This window comes from Papaver somniferum, chromosome 7 (genome assembly GCF_003573695.1).
Source record: "Papaver somniferum cultivar HN1 chromosome 7, ASM357369v1, whole genome shotgun sequence".
Taxonomy (NCBI): Eukaryota; Viridiplantae; Streptophyta; class Magnoliopsida; order Ranunculales; family Papaveraceae; genus Papaver; species Papaver somniferum.
Window position 1 is genome coordinate 264,789,226 of NC_039364.1, and position 9,236 is coordinate 264,798,461.

General features: G+C 34.0%; 1 long non-coding RNA gene across 1 annotated transcript; it reads right to left on the bottom strand.

Annotated features, from left to right (window-relative positions):
* Positions 1-277: 277 nt before the first annotated feature.
* Positions 278-1,499, bottom strand: LOC113293749. The gene is made up of 3 exons (XR_003332528.1): positions 1,251-1,499; positions 1,105-1,154; positions 278-505 (listed from the first exon to the last, which is right to left on the bottom strand). It is a non-coding gene; the product is annotated as an uncharacterized LOC113293749 (long non-coding RNA).
* Positions 1,500-9,236: the final 7,737 nt, after the last annotated feature.

Here is a 9,236-nt window from a genome sequence, read left to right on the forward strand (position 1 = left end):
TTTTAGCGAGGACCCAATTCCTTACTTACTCCTTCATCCAGGATAACCATATATCCACGATAGTAACATCTAAACTCTTCAGATTTGTTGGTAACTCAATATGTGATGGGGAAGGATTTTGGATTCACCAACGGGTGGAAAACATTTGGAGAGGTCTTGCGTGGCTGAGAATGATACTTTTTTTTTTCCAGTTAAGTGAGGCACAACAGATAACAGTTAGAAGAACAACTAAAAATGATATGAGTCAAGCAATTGATGATAATAGTTGAAAAGGAACAACCACAAATGACAGTAATTTCACAAATACCTCATCTTACATCCAACAATTGATTACAGCTATGGCTTGATTAGTGATAGATTGAACCATTGAATTTTCTGCCGAAAGATTTAAACAATGTTAAGATTACATGCCTAAAGCTATTGCACTTGCTTGATTTTTGGTAAAATGAGGCACCATTCTTGTTGCAGTTTTAATCGTTGTAGGATTTATTTCAGGTCCGTGAACCTAAAAAAAAATACATTACACTGATTACAACGTCTTAAATGTTGAAGAATTTAACAACCAGAAAGAATGTTACATTCTCATCCTGATACCCTATACGAAACCATTAGAATACTCAAAATCACCAAAAAAAATCAACACTAAGTAAAAACGATAACCAATCAATTCAGCATGTAATTTAACTTGCTAATCCATCAACTGCAAGTTAACTTGATAACTTACATAATCCCATCATAAAGAGATGATTTGAGAGTCTGCAATAGACATCATTTAAACAAAACCCCAAAACATTAACATTTAAATCACAGGGAAAGGTTGGGAATTTAAATTCAGTAAATGAATAAGTTATACAAATGCTAAAAAAGAATGAGTTAGAAGATCTTATGAAAATGGATTCCTATATCATTATAAGTTTAGCTGATGATAGGAAAATGGGGGACTGTTTAGCATTATTACCTTGGTATGTGACCGATCATTTTTTATAAAAATGGGTTCCCATCATACAAAAATGAGTATGCATTATAACAAACAGTTGATGTGACTAAACAATTGCAAAGCTTAATAACTCAATTCAAACGGAGTGGAATTCAATTGACATTTACCTGAGTCCGTGGTGCTCCAAAATCTGCAACAACAAAATCAGGCAATGCTTCTGGAAGAGTATCAAATAAAACAAAAAAAACATGAAACAACAATATCAAAGTCATAAAATTTTCCCTAGAAGAGTACCAAAATGAGAGAAACTTACATGAATTTTGAAAGGAGAAAGGGGATAGGTAAGCATTGAGAATCTGCACAGGATAACTTTTTTGGGGGTTTATGTAGTCGAATATTAGTAGGGATTGGTAAAGAAACATAATGGTGTTTTCATGACGTATGATTTAAAGGGATTGAATGGTGGTGTTAATGGGTTTTATTTTTCTGAAATGGAAGAACAGTAGGAGGAGAAGGCGAAGGAAATGCTGATTTCTGGCAAAAAAGAGATCACAGACGTCGGATGGGGGCTTAAAACGGGGGTTAGGTCAGAGCCACGATTTATCTTCCCTATTTTAAAAGCAGTTGGAACTGTTGGTCTCTGAAAAGGCCCATGTTTAGTCGTCAGATTAGACAAAAACCATTTGTTTTTTTTGTAAGATAGATATAATGAAAAAAAAGTTACATTTTAGTATGAGGTTATAAAAAGTTACATTTTAAGAACTTATGATTTAATAATATAAAATATATGTGCATTACTAACCAGAAATAACTCACGGAACGGTGGTTTGAGGGTTAGTGCGGGAGTTTTTCGGGTTCGATTCCTTTTGCTAACACTTTTTCTACATACCTTTTTTAGCCGAAGAGTCAGCGCCTTAAGTTTGACCATTTCATACAAAATTTATTGCCGGATTAAACGCGGATCCATATTATTCGTTAAAGTCGTGCACGTATAATTCGCGCCACGTATCGATTCACGTATTATTTGTCGAATTGTTAAATAGGGTCTGGGCCATATCCTTTTAACTTGAACAAAAGGTTCCGGCAAGTGAAAATTACAACCCATTTTTCAATTGAAATCTCTTTTTTGATACTGTTTTTATTTTATATGTAGATACTATGTCTATGATGATCAAACTAGACATTCTCAAAGGAATGGCATGAAATTGTGTCGTATATCCTCGAGATTAATTTTTCTTAGTGGATCAGATGAGTAATAATTGTAGATCATTGTCCCAAATTACTGAATACCACTGAAGTTTGTCAATTCGCTACCTTTTTATAATATGAAAGTATGATACTACTGACTACCACTGGAGATCCTAATTTGGCTTGATCTTAAATGTGCAGAGGGAAAACTAAATGTGCAGAGGGAAAACTTGATAGAACATGCTTTATGGTTCTCAAATGAGCTAGCAAAACTAGATGTTTCTTTAACGCTTCTTATTTGCTTTGTTGTGGCATACATTGAACGAGGTTGACATGATATTTGTTGGGCTGATGAAGTGGTAGAAAGTGGAGGTATAATCAACATGATGGGAACATACCAAATTGCATTGGTGGCTGACAAGTATACCTGCATGAACAAGCCAGTTTATGTTGCTACAAAAAGTACAAATATGCTGAAGCGAACATCTGATTTTTGTAGTCTGGATGAATAAACTTATCCATACATCACTCGTCCTACTGGCATCACCATTTATGAAAACCAGGAGAGAACTAGTTTGGAAAAAGTTTATTTTCATAACTATTATTATCACATCATTTGTTCCCTCTAGTCTAGCTTTTCTTATTATGGTACCGTACATCAGTCGACAAAATTTTTTCCACTTCAAGTATTCAATAGTCTCAATGCAGTTTGCACATCTCTATCTTTTGGATCAAAAATATCTCACCCCTACTTTTGTGCCCTATTAATTTTGGAGTTCCCTTTCCTTCTGGGATGAAAGTCGAAACATCTTCCAAGGAAGTAAAAATGACTACAACCTTGTATTCGTCTGTTGATGAATCAAACCAAAAACATGACATAAATATCCACATCTCACCCCGCCCCCATCCCCATCATTAGGATAATTATATGGAAAGATAAGTATTTCCCTCCTTGAAAAGACAAGGGTACCCAAATACACCACAGTCTTTTGTTTCAACTTATAAGTTCTCTACCGAATATGATCGTTTATAGACAGAGTAAAGACAATACGACAATTCGTGTGATTGTCTATGAATACAAGATCGAGACAATACAACAAGATAACTTGTGTGATTGCTATGGATACAAGATCCAGACGATACTACAACAAAGTGTGTTACTTGATAATAGGTTCGTTAATAACCAAACTCTATAAGATCACTATCAAGTACTGCGGAGTTGACGCATATGTGTATTTTTTTTATTATAATACACAATTATAATGCGGAAATCAAAGTAAAAGATACAGCAAGATTTTGTTAACGAGCACAAATGTTAAAAAACCCTGGGACCTAGTCCAGTTTCGAACACTCTTAGAATTAAGCAGCTATACAAAATCTAATACCAACTTCGTACAGTTGAGACCAAGCAGACTACACCTAGCTACTTAGTTCCCTCAGTATCTCTGCGCCTTCGATTTTTAGAGTCACGCACGTGAATAGCAAGTCCCGCATTCCAAACATCAAAGGAAGAATTTGTTTGGTAACCACTTTAATCAATATTGGTAAAATATTTAGATGAGTTATTTGACAAAGGCTCTTCTGTTTGATCTAATAAACTCATTTATCTAGATAGATCAATCTAAATTTAACTACCGAAATAGTCCAGTATAGATTCGCACTCTATCAATATAAATCTCAAAGAAAAATATAGAGAATGCGATCTCACGCAACTAACCAGTTGAACAAATCCGATTCTAGTTGGATCCCAGCCGATCAAGGTTTGTGCACACAAATTCACAAGATACGAAAACTAATAAGAAATCTTCTTTGTCTTCAAATCTTCTTTAATCTTCAATAACCTGCACAACACCACTTGAATCTCTTGTGATCAATCACACACATAACGGAGTCTATTAACAATGGATTATCACAAGATATCTTTAGATCTAACAACAGTTCTAAGGATCCCATCGATACTGTGATCTACTTTGAGTGAATCTTATATCAGAAGAGAAGATTCTCAAGAATAAACAAACTAGGTGCAATCAAAGTTTCAACAACCGTTAGTTAATCAAATCAATCGAAAACTAATAACACTGCAATTATCTAGTTTCCGACTAACGGTACTCGTAGTTTCCAAACTTAGGTATTTATAGACCAAGGATGTTTGTACACTAAGGAGTTTCCAAAACCGAAAATATTCTCAAGATATGCAATCAATGGAAAAATTCGATTTTCCTAATTCCAATAAATGCTTGTCCAATATTTCTGAAATCTCTCAATAGAAAATCTCCAATTAGTAAATGCACATTACTAATTTTTATTCTCTAGAGATATGCATTAATTGTTGGTAATTAAAACATATAAAACCAACAAGGATCTTATAAAATCATATCTTTGCTTCTATTCAATTATTTTACTACAAGCCTCTCTATTTATTATCTATATTCAAACTTTAAGGTTCCAACATTCATATAACTAGGATTGCGGGATGAAAGTAGAGAAAGATAAGAAATGCATGTTAGATAATCTGGTTTTGTGAAATGTTTTTCCAATTCCCCATTGTTTTGGGGTAAAAACTGTTTCTGCTGGTTTTGGTAAATTTGGGTGTGTTGATGAGAAACGAATTTAGATCTAAACAAATGTACTGCACGGAAGTACTTTAGATTCGAGAGATCAATCTGTACAATCCTGGCCTAAACCAAGAAATGGTCGTTCCAGTCTTGCTTCGGTCACAAAGTGAAGGAGCAGGGTTGATCTTAGGGAGGGAAACGAAGAAGGTGTTGAGACCAGAATGGTTAATTCTGAAGGTGTGGCTATTTTATGACTTGTATCAGAATATGGAACTGGCTTGTGAAATGTAAGCTATCAATTCTTTGGTGTTTTTATGGATACTTGTGTTGTTGTTAACCAAAACCATTGTTTGGTTGAAATAGGTAGAAACGCACTACGGGAAAAATCATCATTGACGACTACATATTAGAGTTGTAGTACCCCTACGACAACTCCATTTTATGCATTGTGGAATGGGGGTATTGTAGAAAGTCCAAGCTTTTCTACAATTCTTGACTAAGAGTTGTAAAGGGTGATGTGATTCATGGTTCGACAATATTTATCCAAAGTTGTGATTCTCTTTCGATTTTTTTTGAAAGCCTAACACAACTCTTGCTTGTGTTGTAGGACAATTTTACACAACAAAGGATGTGTATCGTAGAAATATGTAACGCAACACTTGTATAAGTTGAAAGACTATCTTAGACAACCTAGGATGTGTATTGCAAAAATATGTAACAACTCTTATTACTATTATGATAAGATTTGCACGACACTTGTTAGAGTTGTAAAACTATGTTGCCTAGTTATATTGTAAAGACATTCTTTCACCACCTCTGGTTTGTGTAGTTGAAATATGGAACACAACTCTTATTAGAAGTTGTGTTCATAAAACTATTTTGAAAAAAAAAAAATTATAGCTGAAAGCGAATTGCCGAAAGTATTTCACATTCACATTAACCTGCCAGTGTAACACATTTACATTCATTCAAGTTATCCCGCAACTCCAATTACATTACTTAGCTAACTTCAAATCACCTTGTATGAAAGTGCGCTGCGCAACGAAAGAAAAGAAACTGATAGACTCTTTAAACATGAATAAAAATATCATATAAATCGTAAAACGCAGATATTGGCCTCCCCTATAAGTTTAGCAGTAGCATACACGTTCCAGCATGGTAACAACGCTTTCGTTGCACACTCTCTTCTTGGTAAACCAAACAACAATTATGAGAAACATAGCGGTAGATGATACCGTAGAGGCACTGGCTTAGACATAAGTACAAGTTTAAGTTTTACCTTGTAAACTCACTTACAACCAAGAATTTTCATGTGTGGTTCTGGTAAGACATAAATCCAAGTTTCATTTATCCTAAGAGCTTCAACTTCATCTTTCATTAATCCTACCCACTGTACAATCTTAGATGCTTCTTTGTAAGATTTTGGCTATGTAATAGTATTCAAAGAACAAGTGTAGGCATTTGGAATATGATGTTTAACTGAATGTTTAGTGACAAAATCAGGAAACTGTTTTGGTTTTGAAATTCCTTGCATTGATCTAGTGACAATAGAAGGCTGAGGAGCAACAGTTGGGATAATAGAAAAATCTTATGATTCTGACTCAGAATATGTTTGTAAGTTATCACTTGATAAAGTAGATGAAGAATATGCATAATAAAAAGAAGTCTCATCAAATATCACATGCCTAGATATATGAATCTTCTTAGAAATTGGATCAAAACATCTCTAACCCTTATGCACAGGGCTATAACTAATGAACACATACTTTACTGACTTTGGAGAAAGCTTATCAGGTATATAATGTCCAAGATATGGAAAACAAGTGGAACCAAAAATTCTCAAAAAAGAATAATCAGGTAAAGCATGAAAAAGAATCTCATAGGGAGATTTCATGGATAAAATAGGAGTAGGAGTTCTATTAATAAGGAATCTGGCAGTAAGAAATGCATCAAACCAAAAAAAGAATTGGACAAGTAGAGTGAAAAAGTAGGGTATTGCCCATTTCTGTAATATGTCGATGTTTTCTTTATGCCAAAACATTCCGTTCTGGTGTGTTTGGACAAGAAAGTCTTAATTGAATAACTTTAGAATCTAGAAATTGTTTAAAAACTCTTTTTACAAGTTCACAAGCATTATCTGTTTGAACACAAAGTATTTTTGTAGAGAAAAAATTTTCAGTAAGATTTTCGAAGTGAACAAAACAATCTAAGGCATCAGTTTTCAATTTCAATAGATAAATCCAGTGAAATCTACTTGCATCATCTATGAAAACAATATAATATGAGTATTCTTTCCATAGAATGTTGTTGGATTAGTACTATCAAAACAAGAACTAGCTTTGACCCTGAGTTTGATCACAAAGCCACTGCTCATGAGTTAACAACCTAACCTTCAATTCGCCAAATGTATAAGGTGTTTCACGATTTTGAGCATATATAAAAAAAGTGTCATATTCTCTACCAAGACCATTAAGATCATACATCATAATGTCAGCATCGAATACTCTATCATTAATTGCTGCCAGAGAATCAGTAATCATCTTCAAATTATGTAAGAACTCACTAACAGTTTGAGATCCTCTTCTTAACCCATATAACTGATTACGCAACAAATTACGTCTTGCACCAAATTGAGACCTAAAACTAATTTAAAGATATTTCCATATCTGGCGAGCAGAACTCATTCCAAGAACATCCCCTGTAATTGTTGGAGTAGAAGTTTCTTTAAGACAGCTCACAACAGAACGCCAATAAACCCATCTTGGATTAACATTCCTAATACCATTAATAGTTACTTCTGAAGAAGGTTCAACAATTTCATCACTCACATAACCATAAAGATCCGTAGTTATTAATAGTGACAAAATCAGGAAACTGTTTTGGTTTTGAAATTCTTTGCATTGATCTAGTGACAACAAAAGGCTGGGGAGCAACAGTTGGGAAATAGCAGAATCTGATGATTCTGACTCAGAATATGTTTGTAAGTTATCACTAGACAAAGTAGATTAAGAAGATGCATAATAAAAAGAAGTCTCATCAAGTATCACATGCCTAGATATATGAATCTTCTTAGAAATTGGATCAAAACATCTATAACCCTTATGCACAGGGCAATACCAATGAACACACACTTTACTGACTTTGGAGAAAGCTTATCAGGTCTATAATGTCCAAGATATGGAAAACTAGTGGAACCAAAAATTCTCAAAAACGAATAATCAGGTAAAGCATGAAAATAAAATCTCATAGGGAGATTTCACGGATAAAACAGGAGTAGGATTTCTATTAATAAGGAATGTGATAGCAACAAATGCATCAAACCAAAAATATTTTGGACAAGAAGAGTGAAAAAGTAGGGTATTTCCCATTTCTGTAATATGTCGATGTTTTCTTTCTGCTAAACCATTATGTTCTGGTGTGTTTGGACAATAAACTCTTAATTGAATACCTTTAGAATCTAGAAATTGTTTAAAAACTCCTTTTGCAAGTTCACAAGCATTATCTATTTGAAAACAAAGTATTTTTGTAGAAAACAAATTTTCAGTAAGATTTTTGAAGTGAACAAAACAATCTAAGGAATCATTTTTCAATTTCATTGGATAAATCCAGTGAAATCTACTTGCATCATCTATGAAAATAATATAATATTTATATCCCGCATAAGAAAGCACTGGTGATGGTCCCCAAACATCACAATAGATAAGTGCTAGAGGATTGGATTCATGAGTGTTTGAAAGATGAAAAGGAAGTCTTTTACTTTAGACAATTTGACATGGATGACAAAGAGAATCAAAAGACTTAGAATTCAGAGAAATTGAATTATTAGAACTCAAATGATGCACAATTTTCTAAGTTGGGTGACCTAACCTATTATGTCAAACAGAAGAAGAAGAAGCAAGCATAGTAGAAAAGGATGTAAAATGAGAATGTGAGCTGAAAGATAAATTTTGAATATGATACAAGTTATTGACCATTCTACCCTGAGCCAAAATTGTGTGAGAACTTAAATCTCTAATCTCATAACTCCAAGGATCAAAGACAAAATAACAACAGTTATCTCTAGTAAACTGAGCTACTGACAGTAGCTTCTGAGCTATTTCTGGGACTAATAAGATGTTATCTAGTTTGAAATTTGCAGTAGAAGTATGAAGTATAGAACTACCAGTTTGAGAAATAGCAAGAGTCTTACAATTACCAACAACCACCTTGTCTGATCCATTATATGTAGAAGTATTATGCATAATTGTTGATTCTCCAGTCATACACCTAGAAGCTCCTGAGTCAGAAATCCAAGTTGTAGAAGAAGCAGCACCAGAAGGATCATCACACATAGCTGAGTTAACCTGAACTCCACTGAAAGTTTGCTCCACATTTTGTACATTAGCAGCATTAGAAGACTGAGTATTAGTATTGGTAACTGGTGGATGATACCTAAAAAAGCACCTAGTTGCGAGATGACCAGTTTTCCTGCATATTTGACACTCCACTGTGGAGAAATCCACAAATGGTCTTCTTGCATCTTCATCAGAAACATCTCCAATAGAGCTAGTAGACCC